Here is a 26,964-nt window from a genome sequence, read left to right as displayed (position 1 = left end):
GAACATTCTCTGTAAATTGAGATGCTATAGAAAAGTGATAATATAGAGGTCATTGAGGATAATTGCAGAATGGTGGTTGCATCTCAAACCGCTAATGAATCTTTCTTGCAAGATGAAGATGATTGCAGCTTCTGGTTCAGTGATTAGATGGACATTTCCAGTATTCAAGGTGTGTGTGTGTGTGTGTTAGCTGCGTACAGCTTCTAATTTCATGATACGATGTTGGATTTAAAAAATTGCAGTAACATATATTCCCATACAGTATGTAATGTTTTGGAAATCTAGAGGCCATACGGACTAATTCTACTTCAGTTGTAGCTTTGCAAAACTGCAACTGCTGGAACTAGGCTGTGGACTGAGGGGGGGGGGGGGGCTGTCCTGTGATATTTCCACAACATTTTGTTTACACTTCATTACACAGCAAAGCGCTCACAAACTACTGGCTGCCCAGTCCAGCTGCGAAGTCAGGTACAGACTGGCCATGTTTCTGGTCAGACACACTGGCAAGCTAGCCAGAAGGGCTATGCTTTACTACCCAGACACTAAACTTAACTACCCAGACATATTGGGCTTTCCTCCACTACCCACACAAATTGGGTGCTCAGGATCCTGACGCCAGTTCACCTGTTGTCCTTGCTTGGACCATTTCTTGTAGGCACTTCATACCAGAAATACCTCACAATACCTGCCATTGGAAGATGTTCCGATCCAGTTGCCTATCCATTACAATTTGACCTTGGTCAAAGTCATTTGCATTCTTATTCTTTCCAATTTTTCATGCATCCAACACATCAACTGCAAGTACTGAGTGTTCTCACCTTAGTGGGTGTAATTATAGCGATATAACCAAGTTCATCTGTGAGTGGCTTTAATGTTATGACTGATCAGTGTATATGATTGAGGAATAGTTTGTGCTGTGTGATATATTTCCTTGGATAACCACTAAGAATAACTAGTAGTATTGTGAAATCACCTTAGAATAACGGGATGTAATCCTGCATACAGAAGAAAGAGAGAAAGGTAGAAGAAAGGTCAATTTACAAATGTCAGTGTAATTGACTTACTTCAAAGGTGTAGATGATTCCTCTACTTGTCGCCTTTTCTTTGATCACTAGAAGCTTGTTGAGTTGTCAAAAAGCAGTAGAGGTCATCCAGTCTCATGAAATTATGTATGTGTGCTCTCCTGTTAATATGCAGCACTAAACAATAAACTGCTAGGTTGATTATATTCTACCATTCACTTGTTAAATTAGCCTTAATTTATGTTATTTTATAAACTTTTCTTACACTAGAGCACTAATGACCTATCCCAGTGGTTCCCAAACTGTGCGCCTAGGCTCCCTGGGGTGCCTCGGAGCACTTGCAGGGGTGCCTTGGTTTGGTTGTCCAGAACTGATTCAAAGTATTTATGGTCAATGTAATAGGCAAAATCAGTGCTTGTGGCATCCAGTTTTTAAATATGTGGATAAACAGAAGTGAATTCTGTCCCTCACCACATAAGTGGACCTAAGGATGACATATAAGCACAACTTATTTAATATTGTTTTCTGAAATTCTCAGCAAATTTTGCACCTAGGGGTGCCTTGACAAATATTCTGATAATCTAGCGTGCCGTGATGCAAAAAAGTTTGGGAACCACTGACCTATCCTCTGTTTTTGTTGTTTACAACATCCAAAATAAGTAAGCTTACCGCATGCCAGGTCCCTCCCTCCAATATTTTGCAATCACAACACGAATACTTTGCAAAGTAGCAAAAAGCTTTCATTTAATAATAGCCACATGTCTGGACAGCCTAGCTGCAAAGGCAGACGCAGGGCCTCCATGTTTTGGGTTGCAGCGGCTGTGTGTGATGTCACGCAGGCACTGCAGCCCATGTCGAAAACAGTCTGCATGCGCCTGCTTTGTCTTTACCTTAAAAAACTCTATGCAAGGGTAAGTAGAATTATTAATGCTGCAAATAATAGTCACACCAAATTGATTTGATTTAGATTTCTGTTAATTCACTTTGCATTTGAGGACTGATTAAAAATAAACTATCAACATTTCAAAAGCGTTCTACTTTGCAGCATGTTTTCCACACCTGCCTAGAACTAACTAACTAACTGTCAGTTTGTATGTATGTTTGTCTTGTTGTATTGAGCACCTCTCTCTGAAACCCTCCTCTTTGCTATCATAATTTTCATTTCCTCATTACCATCATGCAAGTTAGATGGTGGAAGCCATTTTGTTGGGTCCAAGTGCAAGGGAAATAGAACCATTTAAAATAATTTCCCTTACGATCCAATTGTTTGGCACAGTCTGTATAAAAGGATCTGTACTAGTCCACATGCCTAACACATTAGATGTAAGAGCAGTAGAATGAACAAAATATTACTGTTTACTGTTCGCTGCTGGAACTGGATATCCTTAGTAGGTAGTTCAAGTGATATAATATTGACTGCTTAATTATAGGGACTGCTTAATTATTAACATTATTATTTATATTATTATTTAACCTTTTCAAGTCCAACGTCTAGTCAAGCCTTAACAGCCCTAGCGCTAGTAGCAGATACAGTGGTGAGCAACTTTAAAATAAGAACATTAACATCGTTCAGCATTCAATGTAGACCATTTTTGAATAAGAAAATTACAATTATTTTAACATTTAGGGCCAGATGAACTCAGCTTGAAAAGTGATAAAATGGAAAGTGATAAACCACCAGCCAATCAACTCCTAACTGCTATATCACAGGCTCTGTTTCAAAGATGACAGGTAGGATCTGATTGGTTGGTGGTTTATCACTGTCCATTTTATCATTTTTCAACGTTTATTACATCTCACCCTTTATCCATAATGTTTGAATTGTAAAAAAAAAGTTGGATTGCAAAGGGTTAAATATGAAATTTGTAATGTTGCTATAATTCTAAATTATCTTCTTTTCCTCTACCTCCCAATGGCAGCCACTAATGGGTTAAGTCCTGTAGGATAGTAGAAAGGAAGCACAAAAAAGAACACTTGGCCCTATATAAGCTCCTCCCCCAGAAGCCACAGTGGGGGAAATTTACTAAAGGAAATTTGTAAAAAATAGGTGTATTTGTATCCAGAAATACACTTATTTTTGACATTTACTATCCCGAAAATATGGCAATTCGTATTGATAGCACATCAATACAACTACGAATTGCTGTATTTTCGGGATAGTAAATGTCAAAAATAAGTATTTCTGGATACAAATACATCTATTTTGTTACAAATTTCCTTTAGTAAATTTCCCCCAGTGTCTTTTTTTCTTTCCAGGGTAGTGGACAGGCTTACCCTGAGGCTGCAGACTTCTCCACTGTCTAAGGGCAGTTGGGGTTGAGGCACTAAAACAACTTGGATAAGGTCTCCGCTGTCGAGAGTAGTTAGAAGTATTTTTGTTCTGCTGAAAGGTCCGGTTCCAGGCTGCCATGGTGGCAGGGACCAGGCCACATCCCGTGGCGGTGAGAGGCAGCTGGGGAATGCTGGGCGCCCTCAGGGCGCAACTTCAGGAAGGAGTTATCCGTACGTTGGCATCCTGTACAACGTGATGGCATCATTATGGCGGCGCCAAGCAGAGACGCACAAAACGCATCGTACTGGAGGCGCGGCTCAGATGCTGAGATTCCTATAATGACGCATTAAAGGGGGCGCCAGGCTCTGAAGCCGGCGTCTTGTACAGCAGAGTTTCAGTGCTGCTACAGCGGGACTCTACACGGCGGATGCAGGGCTTGCTGGGATAAAATAGGAAAAAGAATTCAGCAGACCGGGTAAGACTCCGAATACAGCTTATGCTGTAGGAGTGCTTTTACACTTTGTATACTTATCCTGTATTATATGTGCTTTTAGCTACAAGATTTGGCAATATGGAGGAGGATAAGAGGCAGCAGGCTAAATCAGGGTGCAACTATAGAATAAGGATGTACTGTATGTGTACTATTTTAGATCTGATGCCAGTAAGGAGAAAATGGATGTTAAGGCTAAACACAAGAAGCACCATGCAGCTAAGTTTACCCTTTGTGATAAACCCTTATCAGATAAATGTACAGGTTCTACCTGTGAGAAGAGCAAGTCTTCCCAGCAGGGAGGAATACAGCAGATGACAGAGCTTGTGAATGTTCAACTATACTCTGTAAAGTGCTGCGGAATATGTATGCGCTATATAAGAAACTTAATAAATAAATATGCTAAAATCAGCGCTAGCAGGTACATTTGTTACCAAAGAGGACATGATAAAAATGTCATCTAAGAGAAGCAGAGCAGCCTTATCTGAGGAATCTGAAGATTCCGGAGAAGGACCCTGTGTACGAGAGGAAGACTTGGAGGAAGGGGAGCTTAGCCAGAATAAAGCAGAGATGGATTTCAATCCGGTGTTATTGGAGAACCTACTGGCACTTATCCATAAGTCTTTAAACATAGAGGAGACCCAAGAGAACGAGAAATTGCAGGACTTACTCTTTCGGGATAAGAAAAAGAGAGGAAAAACTTTTCCACTCTCAAAAACTCTAAAAGAGTTGGTAGAGGAGGAATGGAGGTATCCGGACAAGAAAGTGGCCGTACCGCTTTGGGTTTAAAAAATTTACCCGTTCAAGGCGGACCAAGTACGTAGTTGGAAGGAAGCCCCAAAAGTGTACACAGCGGTAGCTAGAATTTCTAAAAAAAACTACATTGCCGCTAGAGGATGCCAGCATATTTAAGGACTCCATGTAACGAAAAATAGAAGTCAGCCTTAGAAGACAGCATGTTACTTCAGGGGGCTACTATTAAGGCTTCTTCAGTCATGGCGGTTACGGCCAGAGTCTTGGGGTCGTGGTGCCAGGACATTGAATCTAACTCCCTGGGTGCCATTAAAAGATCCAGAATATTCAAATTGCTGTCGCATTTCTTTGTGATGCATCATTAGATGTAGTTAGGCTGGCAGTCAGAGCAAATTCTACCACTGCAGTAGGCAGAAGAGCACTGTTGCTTAAGCCCTGGGCAGCGGATACTCAGTCTAAACAAAAGGTAATTTCTTTACCATTTCAGGGTCAATACCTGTTCGGAAGCAAATTATACAAGATAATTACTAAGATATCAGGTGGTAAATCAGTCTGGCTTCCCCAGGACAAGAGAAGAGAGGCGCACCTGGCAAATATTTTAGATACCAGTCATCAGATTTTCAGGAGGCAAAAACCTATAGGCCTGGTAGGAGTTTCAGAAGATCTTGGGCTGGTAATCAAAGTTTTTTTCGTGGCCAATGGGGTAGAGAGGGAAGATACCCCTTCAAGCAGACCAACCAATGACGCCATGCAGGCAGTCGGGGGCAGACTGGTCTCATTCTTTCAAGGACAAATGGGTGCTGGAGATAATTACATCAGGGTACAAAATAGAATTTCGTGAAACACCCAGGTTGTTGGAAAACAGAGTCTCCTGTCCCTCAGAAATCAGTAGAAAGATCAGCATTGCTTGCCATTCTGGAGAATATGATCAACCAGAATGTGGTGGTAGTAGTACCAGAAGATCAGAGGTTGCAGGGCTGGCATTCAAGGTTTTTCGTAGTGGAGAAGGCGTCCGGAGGCTTCAGGATGATTTTAGACCTGAGGAGGCTAAACATGTGTTAGTAAAAAAAAATCAAAATGGAGTCATTAAGGACGATTCTACCCGACATAAAAGTAGGAGCTTATCTGTCAACAACAGATTTACCAGACGCATTTCTACACATACCCATTTTTCCAGGACACCACAAATTTCTCAGAGTGCTAATCGTACTGATAGCCAACTTAGGACAACAGGGATATCGCACTATGGCCATACCTGGACGACATCCTTATCATGGCACAGACAAAAGCAGAGGCCATAAGCCACACAAGAAGGGTCAGGCGGTATTTAGAAGAGCATGTATGGTTAATAAATGTAAAAAATAGCCACCTGGAACCGTCTCGCTCGGTAAGATACCTAGGAGTGCAAATAGATATATGTTCAATGACTATAAGGTTAGCAGAAGAAAGACGGGAAAAAGTAAGAAGGGAGGTACTCAGCCTTCTAAAGAGAGTGGCATCACCAGGGACCTGCATGAGAGTGTTAGGCCTAATCTCGGTGGCACTGGACTGTACCGTGGGGCAAATTTCATGTGAGGGCATTCCAGAATTGCTTCCTGACACAGTGGGGCGGCAATGGAAAAAACAAAGTTCAGCCAATCAGACTGTCAAAAGTAACAAGTCTAAGATGGTGGTCTCAAGAAAGAAGATTAAAACAAGGAAGAGTATTTGGGGTATCCAGGCAGGTGGTGGTAACTACCGATGCCAGTCAGGTAGGCTGGGGAGCAGTCTGCGGAGACCAAATGGCCCAAGGTATATGGACGCAGGAGATGAGTCAGAGCCATTCGAACATCAGAGAGTTAAGGGCAGTCTTGATGGCATGCAATCACCTTCAAAGCTGCTTAATAGGAAAAAAATGTGGTGAGATCCGACAACAAGACGTTCGTGGCCTATATAAACAGGCAAGGAGGGCCAAGAAGCCGGGGGCTTATGTCAGAAGTGGCAGAGTTGTTCCTATGAGCAGAAACCTGGGTAAACTGTCTGTCAATGGTATTCATAGCAGGCAAAGAAAATCAGCAGGCAGACAGCCTCATCAGGCATCTGGTGTTACCAGGAGAGTGGGAGCTTTCTCCGGAAGTATTCAGTACGCTAGTAGGCATATGGGGCAGGCCTCAGATAGATCTCATGGCCACAGCAAGGAATGCAAAAGTAAGAAGATTATTTTCAAGGCACTGAGAAGCAGAACAGTCGGATGCATTGACAGCAGAATGGAGGGAGGAGTTAGTTTATGTATTCCCTCCATTTCCAATGATAGCCAGGCTATTGAGGAGGGTGCAGCAGGAAGGAGAAATGGTGATCGCGATCCTTCCATATTGGCCAAGAAGGCCATGGTTCACAAAAGTGATGAGGATGTCGGTGGCTGAACCATGGACATTACCCGATCACAGCAGTCTGATCGGGCAGAACAAGTTATGGCGAGCCCAACCATACGGTTGGAACTTGACGGCGTGGTTGCTGAGACCCGAACGCTGAGAAGTAAAGGTTTTTCAAGTAAGGTGATTGAGACGTTGCTCAAAGCCAGGAAAAGATCAACACCAAAGACATACCATCGAATTTGGAAAAAGTATGTAACCTTCTGTAAAAAAACAGTGAGTGAAGCGAACAAGATCTCTACTATACTTGAGTTTCTGCAAGCAGGATTGGATCGGAATCTGTCTGCGAGTTTTATTAAAGTTCAAAAATCTCAGCCCTATCGGCCATGTTGGACTCTAAGTTGACAGAAGATAAATACATACAAATATTTGTACAAGCAGCCAGGCGAATAAAACCAGTGTTTCATTGTCCTTTAGCCCCATGGGACCTTAACTTAGTACTTAATACTTTGGTAGAGGCTCCCTTTGAGCCACTGGAGGAGGTGTCTCTAAAATGGTTAACCATTAAAGTGGTGTTCCTAGTGGCGATCACTTTGGCAAGGAGAGTGTCTGGATTACAAGCTTTGTGGGCACAGCAGCCATTTCTGAATTTTTTCGAGGAGAAGGTGGTATTAAGAACTAATCCGCAGTTCCTGCCGAAGGTCGTCTCATCCTACCATATGAATCAGGAAATAATTTTGCCCTCCTTCTGTTCAAATCCAACTAACAGTAAGGAAGAAAGATTGCACAAACTGGACGTGGTGAGAGCACTGAAAGTATATTTAAACAGAACAAAAGATCACAAAAAGTCCGAGAGGCTCTTTATTCTGACAGAGGGGAAAAACAAAGAACAGGGGGCCAGTAAGGCTACTATTTCAACATGGATAAGACTTGTATATTAGAGTCTTATAAAATAAGAAATCAACAAACTCCGGTGGGTCTTAAAGCCCATTCAACTAGAGCTATGTCCGCCTCTTGGGCAGAGAAAGAGACAGCCTCAGTGGAAGAACTCTGCAAGGCAGCTTGCTGGTCATCGGTGCATACGTTCACTAGACATTATAGGGTGGACGTTGCTTCATCGGCTGATGCTAAATTTCGTAGGAAAGTTTTGAGTGCTGTCTTTAAAAAAAAAAAAAAAAAAAGAAGGGCCAAGTGTTCTTTTTTGTTTCCTTTCCAGAGTACTACCCTACAGGATTTAACCCATTAGTGGCTGCCATGGTGGAGTAGAGGAAAGCATATTAACAGGTAGGAATCTGTTCTTTCCTCTACCTCCCCATGGCAACCACTAATGGGTTATGAATGGATAAAGTGGAAGGTGATAACACACCAGCCAATCCGCTTTGTTTGAAAAATAAGTTAGGAGTTGATTACCTGGTGCGTTATCACCTTCCACTTTATCTTCACTTTATCTCTTCGCCAGGCTTAATACATCTTCCCCACTGATTTTAAACATAATAGAGATGCTATTATGCTGGGACTTGTTCTACCATGTAGAAAAAACAAACAATGCAGGTGAAATAGAGATTTTAGGGACCCAAGAGTGCCGATAGTCTTAATTATTATAAAGCAGCAATCATGTACTGGGCAAAACTATGCTTTGTAATTCATTACCGTTTTAGAAAAACATCAGTCAGCATCTTGCACATCCAGCAAACTTGGACTGTATTACATCCTGCCTTTTATATCAGTTTAGACAGGATTTAATATATAGTACCCTAAAATATTTCTCATTCTAATATGTAGAAAGCAATGTAGGAACCTGTGCTGATTAAACCTAAGGGCAGGACAGAGTAGTGCTATTACCAAACTGTAGCAATCTCAATCTTCATGTCTACATTTTATTCACACATGAATGTTCCCAATATATTCCATTATGTTTGACACTTGACAGCTTGACTAATTGTTAAATCCTCTTTTAAATCATGAAATGTCAGGAGATGAATAACTAACAAGATGTAATAATAACAATCGTAATAAATTATATTGAATTATCGAGGGAAAATTTTGAGAAGAGACAGCTGGAGTGCTATATGTTGATCAAACCAGATAAAGCAATAATTGCTGTTAATAAGGAAAAGAAAGGGAAATTATGTTTCTTGCACAGGAGGATCACTAATGCCCTAAAGGCTGTAGTAAAGAGACACTGATTCCTGAAGACAAATGTGTAGAGCCAAATAGATTTACATTAGAATCCAAAATCAATCGGTATTAAATGTATGCTAATGTTGTCTATAAAATAATGCATTTAAAATCATATTAAAAATAAAAATCAACGTGAAAATATATATTTCAAAAAGTTTTTTTTTTTGTACACTGTATGATCTGTGGACAGGCCACACAAACTCATAAAAAGTTATTTGAAATACATAAGTCACATCATTAAGGGGTAAGATAATTGTAACCAGATAAGGGGTTGGACTAGCCCACAGAATTACAGGGGAAACCTCCGGTGGGCCCCCTTTGTCTTTTGCCCAGCCTTCTAACCTAAGGATCAGGTTTCAGATTGTGCACATGAATTATACATATGTTACACTATACTGCACATGAAAAGGTGTATTATTTTACAATGCAGTGTATATATGTATCAAAGGGCTCAAACCATGCACTCTCCAATAGTTAACCAAACCTCTGTGGTTGCTGGCCACACCCCTACACATGGGCCCCTACCGCAGCATTCCTCAGACCTAAATGTTCAGGATATGTGGCTAAATCTAGGAAGGATGTGTGATCTCAAAAAGGGCATATCTGCTTTTATTGGGCTTGCCTAGAGCTTTGCTAGGTTTCCCCAAATCCCCCTCCTGTCCCCATACTTCCACTCTGATCCACTCTCCAGTGGCATGTGCGTGCAGCAACCATTCACGGCTGTTATGAAACAGATCCTAGGTTGTTCAGGCCAGTGCAGTCCTGATCATAACAGTGGAATAGAGCACTCAAATAGGGGTCATCTTGAGAGCATACCCAGCATTCCTAGAGCTGCTGGCATGTCCCTCTCTACCATGAATAGATGCTGGGCTTTGTGCATCCGCCAAAACTCCACCCTTCATTTTTTATCTTGTTATTTAATGCGTTTAATCTACAATTTTCCGAAAACCTTCTGGCACTATGTAAATAAAAGATAAAAAACTATGTGTGATATGTATAGTCTGTGTATACTGTGTATATGTGTGTGTGTGTGTGTGTATGTATATATGTATATATATATATATATATATATATATATATATATATATATATATATATATACGAACAATATACAGCGGCACTCTTACTTCTGTGAAATAAGACACAGAAACCAGCCTCTTGGTAGCCAACGTTTCAATGGGGTTTTCTCATTTTCATCAGGGCATAAAACATACATGAAACACTCACCCTATATGTGCACTTCCTTCACCATGTTCTCCATGCAAGTCGCGCGGCCGTGCTCCCACTGTGGTGCTAATAGATGACGTCACCAGTGCACCCGTCACCCAAAATAAACATAGATAGAATTGCCCCAAAAATATAAAAGTTACGTCTATTTCTCAAAATGACAAAGGGTACATATACTATATATACAAGCTAGATATATCCACATAAATTTATAAGAAGCATTTTAAACCTAATGTTTCATTGAGTCCCCGAGGGCTCAATGTAAAAGATCCATCTAGTTTCCCTCCTGAGAAGCAATTTGGATCTATTCCCACCCCGCTGTAATGGAGGAATATGATCAATAATTTTATGTTTAATGGCGGTCGGAGAGTGTCGCTGTATATTGTTGGTTTGCATGAAGTTTATTCTTCATTCTTCTTTAAATCGGATGGCAACGGGGACAGTTAAATGCTTTTAGTGAGTGCCCGCACATGTATTGTTTGGATTTTTGAACCTGACTGGCTGTCTGGGTTTTACAAGTGCATGGCATCCTGGATTTAACAGTACTTCTGATCCTCATCATTGTAATCTGTGGTTCGTCATTCTTGTATGGTCTGACACACTTAAGGGATTTTTTTCCCTGTACCTTTCTGGACTGTCCTATTGGATACAATTTATTGTTACAGGATGGATACTGCATTTGAGAGATTGGTTCTTGAAGCAAGTGATACATATTATTATTCTGATGTTGAAGCCAATAGTATCATTTTAAAAGACAAAGTATTCGCTTCTGCTGATAGTACTTCTGCCACAGATCTGTTTCATGAAATCATGAGACTCAAGAGACATAAATTGGATTTTCATTATCATGCAGCAACCGTGTCTGAGTATTTTAATGAGAAAAAAAATTACTAACATATCTACCATAGGACGACACCGAGTCCCTTTTTGCAAAAAATGGTGCGCAATATTAAATAAATGCTCTTTTGATTTACTTTTGTTGGTTTTTGAAGAATCTACAGAGGAGCTTAATTTGGATAAAGAGAAAATTGCGCTATTCGAAACTCAACACAAACATACGTTAGAGTTGGATGCTTCCGAGAAATGATTTGAAAAAATCCAATCACAGATGGACACATATAAACATGATCTTATTAAATACAAAAAAAGAGAAAGGTGAAAAATAATTACGAGACACAAAATGTCTACAGCTGGCTAACAGGAAATCGTTTTAAAACAATGCAGATTCAGACGGGGGTTTCAGACAGACTCGTCCAATGATACTGCTAATTCTGCAAGTGATAATGACCAGCGGGGCCAAAGAGCCAAAATAAATCATTTTATCCTTTTAGTGGTAAGAACCCAAGCTCAAATAGCCAGGGCAGAAGCCACAGGTGGATCAAAGGCAAGCAAATCGGCAACCCAGAAGAAATTATTTTTAATCTATCATCAACCCCACTGTCTAAAGTGGAATATGAGGTACTTGGAAAAGGACTCAGTTTCGTACCTACAACCCGTCACGACCCTTTCTTATGGAAGACTGAAACATATAAATTAAATGGACAGCTGAAGCTCCAATAATTTTTTGGTTCTAGAGTACATATACAAAAGAGTGAACCATTAATTAATAATTAATTTATAAATTGGCTCCACTTATGACCCACCATCTACAAGTCTTTGTGAGACTGGTAGAGTCCTCGATTGATCAGAAGGACATTGAAACCGTTAATTCCAATTTAAATAAAGAACAATTTAATGCATTAACCACCCTGAGTGCTCAACGTGACATAGTGATTCGAGCCACTGATAAGGATGGCTCAATAGTCATCCAGAATGTTTCTGATTACAAAATGTGGTACTTATACTGTATGTTAGTTGTGCGCCCGTTACGTAGTTTGCGTAGTGGTGTATTGAGAATACCAATACACCACTATGCTGGCTACGTAACTTACACAAATGACGTAAATTACGCAAATTACGTAACTGGAGCCCTGCTAACACATAAAGTGTCATATGGCCACTATCCACGTGTCCACGTGTGTCCAGTGTCCACGTGGGCGTAGCGTTAATTTTATAAAGTGTGGCGAGCGCAGCAAGCCACCGAGCCCGAAGCGTGGTGAGCGGATGCGTATCTGCGTCCCCGCGCGGGGCTCGCCATGCTTCGGGCTCGGTGGCTCTCTGCGCTTGCCACATTATATAAAATTAACTCCACGCCCACGTGGACACTGGGGTTAGGACGTGGATAGTGGCCATATGATTGTGTGTAATGTGTGTAGTGCATCATACTTACCATCCACGATGTCCCCTGTGTGGCTCCGACACTCAGCTCCCCGCAGTCCCGGGCGCCATTACACTCCTGGATGGACGCTATTAGCGTAGTGCCGCTGGGGGAGCTGGGAAACCATGTGATGCTCCCCCAGTGATGACTACGCTAATTCTCCGCCATTGTTCCCTGCCGCTTCGCTAGCCGCCCACCAGACGCTGGATCCCCGCCACCCGCCGACAAGGTCAGTTCACCCCCCTGTCTCCCACCTGTCTGCCCTGCCGCCCCGCCAGCCTCACAATCCCCCCCTGGACGGCCCGAGATTAGCCGGCCGCCCGGCAATGGCTACGCTAATAACGTAGCCAAAGCTACGTTGTCAGCGTAGTGTAGCCGGGCGCCCGGCTAACATATAAGTACCCAAAATTTAAATCAAACGCCAATTGGCAGACACATCTACTTACCAGTTGCTTACATCAGATCCTACAGTGAATGCGGGAGTCATCACTAATACTATGCAAAAATTATTGGTGTGTGATTTCTCAAATAACTCGATCCTTTACACACTACCTAAGGTTCAGAAAAACTTGCAGAACCCCTCTGGCAGGCATATTATTTCTGCTAGGGGTTCAATTTTTCAACCTGTTTCAGCTTTTTTGGATGTATATCTCCAACCGGTCATCCAAAAATCCAAATTCACGCTGCAAGACACAACTGATTTATTGTTAGCACTGAGGGGGCTAAAAGACATTCTTCCTAACGGTTTGCTGTGTTGGTTTGATATAAATTCTCTCTATACGAGTATTCTGCATCAACAAGGTATAGCTGCTACACATCATCTAATTTCTAATGATCCAGTATACAAAGGTCCAGATGTTTCCTTTTATTGTGATTTGTTAGAAATGGCTCTAACTAAAAACCATTTTTATTTTGATGGTCAATTTTTTTGCAGGTGATAGGCTATGCGATGGGGTCCTCAGTGGCCCCATTGTACACGAATGCTTATATGATGGCAGTAGAAAAGGATAGATTTTTTTGCAGATCCTGCGATTAGTGATAACACCGTTTATTATGCCCGCTATTTAGACAACATGATTCTATTGTGGCAGGGCTCTGCAGAATCATTGAGTAATCTGATTGATCATCAAAATAGTTGTGACAGCCTAATAAAATTTACTTGTACCATCTCTGATAAGGAGATAGATTTTTTGGATGTACGCATCCTCTTTGGAGGTGGGGGGTTTCTCTGAAGACATCGCTGTTTGTAAAATCTACAGACACGAACATGTTATTTTCTCCTGCCAGTTTTCATCCCCTTTGGTAGTAAAAGGGTTGCCATACTCACAAATGCTAAGGGTACGGAAGATTTGTAGTGATGAAATTGACTTAGTGGAACAACTTGACAAAATGGTTCTTAAATTTATGGAAAGGGGTTACGATCGCAAAGTATTGCTAGAGACTAAAAATAGAAAAATAGAGCACCGCAGCGGAAGGACGGCAGTGCGGTGTGCATGGAGAACATGGTGAAGGAAGTGCACATAAATATATATCGCTTTGCTTGATTACTTGTAATTAAGTATATTTGTTTTGATCTCTAATTTAATATAGAAGTACATACTCGTTTATGCTTATCTAATTAACACACCAATTATTATCCCCAACTAGTATTTATTTTGCTGTGTGTGTGTGTGTATATATAGTGTATTAATAGTCCAAAAAAAATCATATTTTATACTAGAACAGTCATTTTATGTGTTTCTATTTTTTTTTTTAACAATACAATACAGTTTACTTAAATTTATTGAAACATAAAATTTTAAAGCAGATAATAACCATTAGACCCATCTAGTCTGCCCCTTTTTAACCATATTGTTTCCCTTAACCCCTTCCTGACAGAGCCAGTTTTTGCCTTCCTGACAGAGCCCTTTTTTTCAAATCTGACATGTATCACTTAAGTGGGGATAACTTTTTTTTGCTTTTACTTATCCCAGTGATTTTGAGATAGTTTTTTCGTGACACATTGTACTTCAAATTAGTGGTAAATTTTGGTCGATACAGTCTGTGTTTTTTTGTGAAAAATACCAAAATGTCGTAAAAAAATGGAAAATTTAGCAATTTGCAAAATGTTAAATTTTCTGCTTGTGAGACAAATAATCATACCACTCAAAATAGTTAATAACTAACATAGACCATATGTCTACTTTATGTTTCCATCATTATTTCAACTTCCTTTTAATTTTTTTGGACACTAGGAGGCTTACAATATGAATAGCAAATTCTCAAATTTTCAAGAAAATTTCAAACACTGATTTTTTTAGGGACCAGTTCAGTTCTGATGTGACTTTGAGGGACTTGTATGTGAGGCACCCCCATAAATGATGCCATTTCAAAAACTGCACCCCTCACAGTATTCAAAACAGCATTTTGGAAGTTTGTTAACCCTTTAGGTGTTTCACAGGAATTAAAACAAAGTGTAGGTGAAATTTCAAAATTTCATTTTTTTAGCAGATTTTCAATTTTAATACATTTTTCTAAGGAACACAGTAGATTTTACTAGAGAAATGTGACAAAAAATTGATTCCCCAAATTCTTTTGTTTTCATAAATATCCTATATGTGGCCCTAGTGTGCACGTTGACCAAACCACAGGCTTCATAATAGAAGGAGCACCTACTTGATTTTGGAGCCTCCTTTTTATGAGATTATTTTTTAGGCACCATGTAGGTTTCTAGGCACTATAAGATGCTAAAATTTAGGAACCCCCCCACAAGTGACCCCATTTTGCAAACTACACCCCTCAGGGAATTCATCTAGGGGTATAGTGTACATTTCAAACCCCCAGGGGTTTTACCAATTGTGGTACAACTGGGCAGTGAAAATGAAAAATTAAATTTTTTACACAAAAATGCAGTTCTGGCTCAAAATTTTTCATTTTCACAAGGAATAAAGGTGACAAAGCACCCCAAAATCTGTGCCCCAATTTCTCCCGAGTACGGCAATGCCTCACATGTGACCAAAAAATACCATTTGGGTGCATGGCAGGACTCAGAAGGGAAGGAGTGATTTTTGGATTTTGCAGCTCAGATTCTGGTGGAATGTTGGTGGGTGCTATGTCGCATTAGCAAGACCCCCCAAGCACCAATACAGTGGAACCCCCCCACAAGTGACCCCATTTTGCAAACTACACCCCTCAGGGAATTCATCGAGGGGTATAGTGTACATTTCAAACCCCCAGGGGTTTCACCAATTTTGATACAACTGGGCTGTGCAAATGAAAAATTACATTTTTTTTACACAAAAATGCAGTTCTGGCTCAAAATTTTTCATTTTCACAAGGAATGAAGGAGAAAAAGCACCCCAAAATCTGTGCCCCAATTTCTCCCGAGTACGGCAATGTCTCACATGTGACCAAAAAATACCATTTGGGTGCATGGCAGGACTCAGAAGGGAAGGAGTGATTTTTGGATTTTGCAGCTCAGATTCTGGTGGAATGTTGGTGGGTGCTATGTCGCATTAGCAAGACCCCCCAAGCACCAATACAGTGGAACCCCCCCACAAGTGACCCCATTTTGCAAACTACACCCCTCAGGGAATTCATCTAGGGGTATAGTGTACATTTCAAACCCCCAGGGGTTTCACCAATTTTGATACAACTGGGCTGTGCAAATGAAAAATTACATTTTTTACACAAAAATGCAGTTCTGGCTCAAAATTTTTCATTTTCACAAGGAATGAAGGAGAAAAAGCACCCCAAAATCTGTGCCCCAATTTCTCCCGAGTACGGCAATGTCTCACATGTGACCAAAAAATACCATTTGGGTGCATGGCGGGACTCAGAAGGGAAGGAGTGATTTTTGGATTTTGCAGCTCAGATTCTGGTGGAATGTTGGTGGGTGCTATGTCGCATTAGCAAGACCCCCCAAGCACCAATACAGTGGAACCCCCCCACAAGTGACCCCATTTTGCAAACTACACCCCTCAGGGAATTCATCTAGGGGTATAGTGTACATTTCAAACCCCCAGGGGTTTCACCAATTTTGGTACAACTGGGCTGTGCAAATGAAAAATTACATTTTTTACACAAAAATGCAGTTCTGGCTCAAAATTTTTCATTTTCACAAGGAATGAAGGAGAAAAAGCACCCCAAAATCTGTGCCCCAATTTCTCCCGAGTACGGCAATGTCTCACATGTGACCAAAAAATACCATTTGGGTGCATGGCAGGACTCAGAAGGGAAGGAGTGATTTTTGGATTTTGCAGCTCAGATTCTGGTGGAATGTTGGTGGGTGCTATGTCGCATTAGCAAGACCCCCCAAGCACCAATACAGTGGAACCCCCCCACAAGTGACCCCATTTTGCAAACTACACCCCTCAGGGAATTCATCTAGGGGTATAGTGTACATTTCAAACCCCCAGGGGTTTCACCAATTTTGATACAACTGGGCTGTGCAAATGAAAAATTACATTTTTTACACAAAAATGCAGTTCTGGCTCAAAATTTTTCATTTTCACAAGGAATGAAGGAGAAAAAGCACCCCAAAATCTGTGCCCCAATTTCTCCCGAGTACGGCAATGTCTCACATGTGACCAAAAAATACCATTTGGGTGCATGGCGGGACTCAGAAGGGAAGGAGTGATTTTTGGATTTTGCAGCTCAGATTCTGGTGGAATGTTGGTGGGTGCTATGTCGCATTAGCAAGACCCCCCAAGCACCAATACAGTGGAACCCCCCACAAGTGACCCCATTTTGCAAACTACACCCCTCAGGGAATTCATCTAGGGGTATAGTGTACATTTCAAACCCCCAGGGGTTTCACCAATTGTGGTACAACTGGGCTGTGCAAATGAAAAATTACATTTTTTACACAAAAATGCAGTTCTGGCTCAAAATTTTTCATTTTCACAAGGAATGAAGGAGAAAAAGCACCCCAAAATCTGTGCCCCAATTTCTCCCGAGTACGGCAATGTCTCACATGTGACCAAAAAATACCATTTGGGTGCATGGCGGGACTCAGAAGGGAAGGAGTGATTTTTGGATTTTGCAGCTCAGATTCTGGTGGAATGTTGGTGGGTGCTATGTCGCATTAGCAAGACCCCCCAAGCACCAATACAGTGGAACCCCCCCACAAGTGACCCCATTTTGCAAACTACACCCCTCAGGGAATTCATCTAGGGGTATAGTGTACATTTCAAACCCCCAGGGGTTTCACCAATTTTGGTACAACTGGGCTGTGCAAATGAAAAATTACATTTTTTACACAAAAATGCAGTTCTGGCTCAAAATTTTTCATTTTCACAAGGAATGAAGGAGAAAAAGCACCCCAAAATCTGTGCCCCAATTTCTCCCGAGTACGGCAATGTCTCACATGTGACCAAAAAATACCATTTGGGTGCATGGCAGGACTCAGAAGGGAAGGAGTGATTTTTGGATTTTGCAGCTCAGATTCTGGTGGAATGTTGGTGGGTGCTATGTCGCATTAGCAAGACCCCCCAAGCACCAATACAGTGGAACCCCCCCACAAGTGACCCCATTTTGCAAACTACACCCCTCAGGGAATTCATCTAGGGGTATAGTGTACATTTCAAACCCCCAGGGGTTTCACCAATTTTGATACAACTGGGCTGTGCAAATGAAAAATTACATTTTTTACACAAAAATGCAGTTCTGGCTCAAAATTTTTCATTTTCACAAGGAATGAAGGAGAAAAAGCACCCCAAAATCTGTGCCCCAATTTCTCCCGAGTACGGCAATGTCTCACATGTGACCAAAAAATACCATTTGGGTGCATGGCAGGACTCAGAAGGGAAGGAGTGATTTTTGGATTTTGCAGCTCAGATTCTGGTGGAATGTTGGTGGGTGCTATGTCGCATTAGCAAGACCCCCAAAGCACCAATACAGTGGAAGCCCCCCACAAGTGACCCCATTTTGCAAACTACACCCCTCAGGGAATTCATCTAGGGGTATAGAGTACATTTCAAACCCCCAGGGGTTTCACCAATTTTGATACAACTGGGCAGTGAAAATGAAAAATTACATTTTTTTACACAAAAATGCAGTTCTGGCTCAAAATTTTTCATTTTCAGAAGGTATGAAGGAGAAAAAGCACCCCAAAATCTGTGCCCCAATTTCTCCCGAGTACGGCAATGCCTCATGTGTGACCAAAAAGTGCCAGGACTCAGAAGGGAAGGAGTGATATTTGGATTTTGCAGCTCAGATTCTGGTGGAATGTTGGTGGGTGCTATGTCGCATTAGCAAGACCCCCAAAGCACCAATACAGTGGAAGCCCCCCACAAGTGACCCCATTTTGCAAACTACACCCCTCAGGGAATTCATCTAGGGGTATAGTGTACATTTCAAACCCCCAGGGGTTTCACCAATTTTGATACAACTGGGCAGAGAAAATGAAAAATTACATTTTTTTACACAAAAATGCAGTTCTGGCTCAAAATTTTTCATTTTCAGAAGGTATGAAGGAGAAAAAGCACCCCAAAATCTGTGCCCCAATTTCTCCCGAGTACGGCAATGCCTCATGTGTGACCAAAAAGTGCCAGGACTCAGAAGGGAAGGAGTGATATTTGGATTTTGCAGCTCAGATTCTGGTGGAATGTTGGTGGGTGCTATGTCGCATTAGCAAGACCCCCCAAGCACCAATACAGTGGAAGCCCCCCACAAGTGACCCCATTTTGCAAACTACACCCCTCAGGGAATTCATCTAGGGGTATAGTGTACATTTCAAACCCCCAGGGGTTTCACCAATTTTGATACAACTGGGCTGTGCAAATGAAAAATTACATTTTTTACACACAAATGCAGTTCTGGCTCAAAATTTTTCATTTTCACAAGGAATGAAGGAGAAAAAGCACCCCAAAATCTGTGCCCCAATTTCTCCCGAGTACGGCAATGTCTCACATGTGACCAAAAAATACCCTTTGGGTGCATGGCAGGACTCAGAAGGGAAGGAGTGATTTTTGGATTTTGCAGCTCAGATTCTGGTGGAATGAATGGTGGGTGCTATGTGGCATTAGCAAGACCCCCGAAGCACGGTGAAATGATGAACCTAATAATCCATAGATGTGTGGTATATTTTAAACCACTCCTTTATACATAGGCCGGGTTTGTCGGGGCAAGTTTCACAGTGGAAAATAGTTTCCTTTCTTATTCCTTTTTTATAGCAAACTTTGCACCTTTTTTGTGTCCTGCCCTTTCTTGCAGTGGAGGGGATTTCGTTAGGAAAATGCTGCCCTGGTACAATACGGGGGCCAGTACTAGAAGTACTGGGGCCCTCTGCCTGCTGGTTCCCAAATATTAGGCCCTTTATGACTTCCTCTTGAAAGTGCATAAATGTCCCCCTCTGGCTGGTAGAACGGAATAGCACGTAAGCGTTATACAGTGCCATCTGGATGATATACACGGCCAGCTTCTTGTACCAGATTTTTGTTTTCCGCAGGGCACTGTACGGCTTCAGTACCTGATCTGAAAGATCCACTCCGCCCATGTACCTATTGTAATCCAGGATACAATTAGGTTTTGAGGTGTGGGTACTGGTACCTCGTACAGGGACGGAGGTGGTACTGTCTCCATGAATTGTTGTCAGTATAAGGACATCCCTCTTGTCCTTATATTTGACCAACAACATATTTTCGGTGCATATTCCCCTGCTTTCACCCCTTCTCATTACTTGGGCAATGTGCGTTTTTGGGAGGCCTCTTTGGTTCTTACGCACAGTACCGCAAGCTGCTGTACCTCTTGAACCAAGGGCCTTAAACAGGGGGATGCTAGTGTAAAAGTTATCCACATAGAGGTGATAACCTTTATCCAGGAAGGGGTGCACTAAATCCCAGACAATTTTTCCACTAACACCTACGAGGGAGGGGGGGCATTCTGGCGGTTCAATTCTTGAATCCTTCCCTTCATATACCCTAAACCTGTGGGTGTACCCTGAGGTGCTTTCACACAGCTTATACATTTTTATGCCATACCTTGCCCTCTTACTGGGAAGGTACTGGCGGAATTTAACCCTTCCTTTAAAATGTATAAGGGACTCGTCGATACAAATAAATTTTTCAGGGATGTACATCTCTTCAAATTTGGCACTGAAATGATCAATGACCGGCCTGACTTTGAATAGCCGGTCAAAGGTGGGATCATCTCTGGGTGGGCACTGTGCATTATCATTGTAATGCAAAAATTTAAGGATCATCTCAAAACGAGCCCGAGTCATGGCCATACGGTAAAATGGGGTGCTGTACAGAACATCTGTACTCCAATATTGCCTAATTTCTGGCTTTTTTACTATGCCCATATGAAACACCAGACCCCAAAACGTCATCATCTCTACTGCATCTACAGGGGTCCACCTAGCAAATGATGACGTGGGGTTTCGAGCAATGAACTGCTGGGCATATAAATTAGTTTGGTCCACCATTAAATTTATAAAATCATCAGAGAAAAATAATTTGAAAAAGTCAATTTCTCTGAGACCTGTGGAATCAAATTGGATTCCTGGCATGGCCAAAAACTCAGGAACCTGGGGCTCAAAATTGTCTGGTGGTGGGGTCCATACAAGATCAATTATTGGGGGGGGTCTCAGCTGCTCTACGGGGGCGTCTTTGAGGGGGTCCCTCATCACCAGAGGAGGAAGAGGAGCTTAAGACGAAGCCTTCAAATTCCCCGCTTGCATCACTGGCTGTGTCAGAGTCAGAGGCAAGCATGGCATATGCCTCCTCCGCTGAATACATTCTTCTGGATGACTGGGATGACATTTGGGATGACATTTGGGATGCCATTTTTATTTTTGTGTTTCTGGTAGTGAAATGTTTCAACACGTGTATAGTGTAGGGGGGGGGTACAAACTTTATTTCAACCCAGGGGGGTATGTAGTGTGTAGTGTGTATGTAGTGCAGAAAAAAAAAAATACTTTATACAGGAATTTGATCCCAATAAAAAAAAAAAAATTGAAGGGGTTAAAAAAAAAAAAATTGAAGGGGTTAAAAAAAAAAAAAAAAGGTCCTGCGCCAAAAATTGAGCACAGATGTTGGTCAGTAACGTCCGTCACTGAACAGCGCTCAAAGGCAACAGGAATTTGATCAAAAAAAATAGATCAACCCTGTGCCGAAAAAGCTGATCAGTGATGTACGTCACTAATCAGCGCACAGTGGCCACAGGACACCCACAAAATCACAGTGTGTGTAAAAAAAAAAATTAAAAAAAGACCCCACAGCACCCTCAAAAAAAAAAAAAAGGTGATCAGTGATGCGACACTGATTACCAGTGAGGGGCAGCAGGTGCACAACCTTTGGTGCAACTGACAGTGCAACTGGCAGCAACTGACAGGTATATATAAAAAAAAAACCTCTGCACCCCCAAAAAGTTGCTGATCACCTCAGATATAGTGATCAGCACAAAAGGCGGGGGCAGCAGACACAAAATATAGCACTCTCTATCACTCTCTGTCACTATCTCTATCTCTCTCTATCTCTCTATCTCTCACTATCTATCACTCTATGACACTGCAGCAGCAGCACTGACAGTAATATATATAAAAAATAACCCCTGCACCCCCAAAAAGTTGCTGGGGGTGCACAAAAGGGGGACAGCAGACACAAAATATAGCACTCTCTGTCACTATCTCTCTCTATCTCTCTCTATCTCTCTATCTCTCACTATCTATCACTCTATGACACTACAGCAGCAGCACTGACAGGTATTTATATAAAAATAAAACCCTGCGCCCCCAAAAAGTTGTTAATTTATACTGATCAGCACAAAAGGGGGGGCAGCAGTCAGTTATATAAAAAATATATAGCACAATCTGTCACTATCTCTCTATCTCTCTCTCTCTATCTCTCTATCTATAACTTTATCACACTGCAGCAGCACAAAATATAGCACTCTCTGTCACTAGCCCTCTCTATCTCTCTCTATCTCTATCTCTCTATCTATACTCGATGACACTGCAGCAGCACAACACAGCACAGGAAGTCACAGCATGAAGCAAGAAGTAGCAAGATCCAGGCAGTGATCAGGTAAGTATTTGGCAAGGTTCAGGTCAGTATACTGCGGCAGCTAGGCACGGTGACCGCACTGCACGCAATTCCAGACTGGAATGGCGTCTGCAGTGCAGTCACCGTTAGTTTAAACCCCCCTCCATGGCTGTGATTGGTCCGTCGGTCCGACGAACCAATCACGGCCTTTGGGGGCGGGCGGGGTGAGGTGGGGTGACACCAGTGTCACCCTTACACCCCGCGGTGATTGGTGCTGTACTTTACAGCACCAATCACCTCCGATCCCTGTGTCACCGGCGAACGTTATTCGCCGGTGACACAGAAAACGCTGTAATTGGCTGTTCTCACTGAACAGCCAATCACAGCGATCGCCGACGGGGGGGGGGGCGGCATCGCAGCCCCCCCTGGGCATGCAGGGACATGTCTGCTGTCAGGGACAGCAGACATCGTCCCTCTGTCACTGCGTCTCTAGACGCAGTGACAGTTTGAAGCCATGACGTATATATATGTCATGTGTCGGGAAGTACATCCCGGCCATGACGTATATATACGTCAAATGTCGGGAAGGGGTTAAACCCTACTTGATCCTTATTTCTTTGTAAGGATGATGTCCTTATGTCTATCCCCAGGCATGTTTAAATTGTTCTACTGTCTTAGCCTCTACCGCCTCTGATGAGAGGCTATTTCAATTGTCCACTATCCTTTCTGTGAGGTAATTTGTCCTCATATTTCCACTGAACCTACCTCTCTTTGGGCCTTATTTTGGTTCACTCTTTCTGACAAAATCCTTCTTAGATGGACAAAACTATGTGCACTGCAGGGGGGCAGATGTAAAATGTGCAGAGAGAATTAGATTTGGGTGAGTTATTTTGTTTCTGTGAAGGGAAAATACTGGCTGCTTTATTTTTACACTGCAATATAGATCTCACTTTGAAGTAAAACCCCACCAAAATCTAATTATATCTGCACAAGTTACATCTGCCCCACCTGCAGTGCACATGGTTTTGCCCATCTAAGAAGGATTTTGTCAGAAAGAGTGAACTAGAATAAGGCCCTTTATTTGAAGAATGTTTCCCTTGTGAAAACCCTTGATATACGATATTTGAAAGTTTCTATCATGTCCCCCTTTCCCTTCTCTGCTACAAACTATACATATTGAGAGTTTTTTAGTCTTTCCAAGTAAGATTTGTGATGTAGGCCATGTATCATTTTATTTGTATTTAAATCCTTATGGCAGGGGTTCCCAAACTTTTTGAATCATGGCACCCTGAAACATCATAAATTTTGTTTGCGGTACCCCTAGGCTAAAGATTTCTCATTGAGAAAGTCAGAAACAAATATTAAGTTAAAGAAATTGTGTTTATATCTCATCCTTGGGATCAGTTATGTGGTAATGGACAGGATTCACTTCTGTTTGTCCACAATTTAACTATTATAATGGACATAAATAACTTGCATTGGTCCTGGACCACCAAACCAGGGCACCCCTGCAAGTCCGTCAAGGTACCCCAGGGTGCCACGGCACACAGTTTGGGAACCACTGCCTTATGGAGATATGGCTTCCAGAACTGGACACAGTATTTTAGATGAGGTTGTACAAATGGCCTATACAGTGGCATTATTACGTCTTTGTTTCTGCTTCTGATTCCTTTCCCTTCAATACCATTTGCAATGTCAGCAATAAAGATATTAAAAAGCATTCATCCAAGTACAGATCCCAGGGGTACTCTACTGTGAATGAACTCCATTTACTACAACTTTCTGTTTTCTGTCCCGCACCAAGATCTTATCCATTCAACCATTTTTGTATTCAATCCCATTCTTTTGAATTTATTTAGCAGCCTACGATGTGGGACAGTGTCAAAAGCCTTACTAAAGTCTAGATAAGATACATCTACGGCCCCTTCTTTATCTATTACTGTAGTCACCCAGTCAAAAAAGTGAATAAGGTTTGTTTGACGAGATCTCAGCTGAGTAAATACATGCTGTTTATGATCTTGTAAATTGCTGGATGTGAGATCATCTACAACTCTTTCTTTGAAGAGTGTTTCCATCAATTTGAAAAAGAGCCTTGAAAAAAACAGCAGGTCGCTGTCGAAAGGCATTGGACATCAGAGTGACTAAGCTTTTCTACCTGGGTTGTGGCATTGTCCACCCCTGGCCACTTCTCAGGTATTTTTGTATTTTTATTCATGCTTTTACATTTTGTGTTTTTGGAATAAAATAGTGTGAGACTAAGACAGTTCCATCTTATTTGTATACTACCCCATTTGCGAGTTCACCTAATATGGAGGAGTACAAATAAGGAATGATAAAGATACTGCTATATGTGTTTACCCACAAGTCGTGCTGTAAATAACTTAGTGCCACACTAAGAGCTTTCCACTTAAGGTGCCATCCCATAAACAAACCTTTATATATACAGTGTTTTACAATGTCCTGTGAGTTTGGTACGATATAGAGGTTTCCCATGTACCCTTGAATATTTGTGAACTTCTTTCATTTTGAGGACTTACATATTGTTTTTGTTTTTCGGTATCTAAACGTTGCCATATGGAGATTGGTGTATGAAATCCAAAGAAACCTTTATAGGAGTCTTTTTATTTATTTGTCTGTGAGTATGGTACGTTATCTATTCACATCCCCATGTCTACACAGAAGGTGACCCTTTAAAGAAATCTTTATGCACGGGATCTCACTATAATTTTGTGAGTTTGGTACGCCACCATTGTGCTTCCCCTGTCACTTTTTGATTAATTTAGTTATCTGAAAAGAAATTGACACGTTCTTTTTTTCCTTTATTTTTAAATATCACGGTCACGATCCACCAATATTCATCACACGGAGTCAAGCGCCGTCAATGTTATTCTTCCAGCAACAGATTTCTAAATAGGAGGTCTTCCAGTGACCATTAACATTGAGGCTGCAAGGATCTCCAGGTTGCGCCTTGGGACATTCTGCTTTTTTCTTTTCACTACTCCTGATGTGAGGCTCACTGGTCAGATATTGGCCTGCTGCCATAATTTGTACATTTTACAGTCACAAAGTTAGTTTACAGTTCAACCAAAGAAATTCTATTAATTTTAGACAAGTCACTGATGTTTGTGCAGTTCTTTAACTGATGTTTAACTGATGTTTGTGCAGTTCTTTTTGTATTATGTTGCACTGTGCCTGTGTTGTGATTGGTTACTGACAGCAGTAGCACAGTGGATTTGGATGCAGAGTGGTTGACTGTGGCAGGTAATGGACTGGGTTTTTGTTGAAACATAGGCATGTCAACTTTTTTTATTGTGGGCGTGCCGGAACCGGCAACTGCGTCTGTGTTCGTAGCTGAACTGGCCCTGCCAGTTTGGTTTCAACAAAGGTGAATTGTTTGGCATATCAATGGTGTGACCAATGCTACCGATCTTTTGGTCTTTGTATCTATATATTGCTGTGACTGCGGCATTAGCATACTTTCACAATACGCAGAAACAAGAAAAGCAGCACTCACATTCAATAATGAGTGAATCAAATCTTAAAAATTTTAAACAATTTATTTTTCAACCATAATGGTATAAAAATTCATGTATATAGCAAGCACATATATATTACAATGATGAAGCATCTATTACATAAAATTGTGTACACTGTTACAAAAAATATATAAATAAAAATTCTGTTTTAAAAACAATTAATGGTGACCAGATCTCACGTGTATCAGGGCAATCCCCATACGGGGTGGAGGAGCAATGGATCCCGCACTGTCCACACTGTGTTATAGTCCCAATAATTGGATGCGTTTCGCTGTCCAAATGTCAGCTTTGGTAAGGTTGACAAAGCTGACGTTTTGTCAGCGAAACGCGTTGGTTGTGCTGGATGTCAGATCCTGGGTAATTCTTGGAGGACCTACCTGCTCAATAATCTGACCACTGCGAGCCCTAAACAAATATGGGAAGTCTTCAGCCTAAAACTTAATATGACCTGGACACTTGCCACGAGGTTGAAGGTAGGCTACAGAAACATCAGCCACTCCCTCAGTGTGCCCACAGGAATACAAATTGGCGGTTTTTGGACTCCATCCAATTATTGGGACTATTACACAGTGTGGACAGTGCGGGATCCATTGCTCCTCCACCCCGTATGGGGATTGCCCTGATACACGTGAGATCTGGTCACCATTAATTGTTTTTAAAACAGCATTTTTATTTATTTATTTTTTGTAACAGTGTACACAATTTTTTGTAATATATGCTTCATCATTGTGATATATATGTGCTTGCTATATACATGAATTTTTATACCATTATGGTTAAAAAAAAAATTGTTTAAAACATTTTTTAAGATTTAATTCACTCATTATTGAATGTGAGCGCTGCTTTTCTTGTTGTTTTTGCTTTTTGTAATTTTTTGGGAAACTGACCCTCCCCACTTAAGCAGCTGCTC

The 26,964-nt window shown here is 41.5% G+C and overlaps 1 protein-coding gene across 6 annotated transcripts in view; it reads left to right on the top strand.

Moving 5' to 3' along the window:
* Positions 1 to 26,964, top strand: part of METTL22 (methyltransferase 22, Kin17 lysine) — a 209,018-nt gene that overhangs the window by 54,498 nt on the left and 127,556 nt on the right. The gene's annotated exons all lie outside the window — the stretch shown is intronic.

Source organism: Crinia signifera, chromosome 7, assembly GCF_055691185.1.
Source record: "Crinia signifera chromosome 7, ASM5569118v1, whole genome shotgun sequence".
NCBI lineage: Eukaryota > Metazoa > Chordata > Amphibia > Anura > Myobatrachidae > Crinia > Crinia signifera.
The sequence above is the reverse complement of the archived record's forward strand: the minus strand, read 5'-3'. Positions and strand labels throughout refer to the sequence as shown.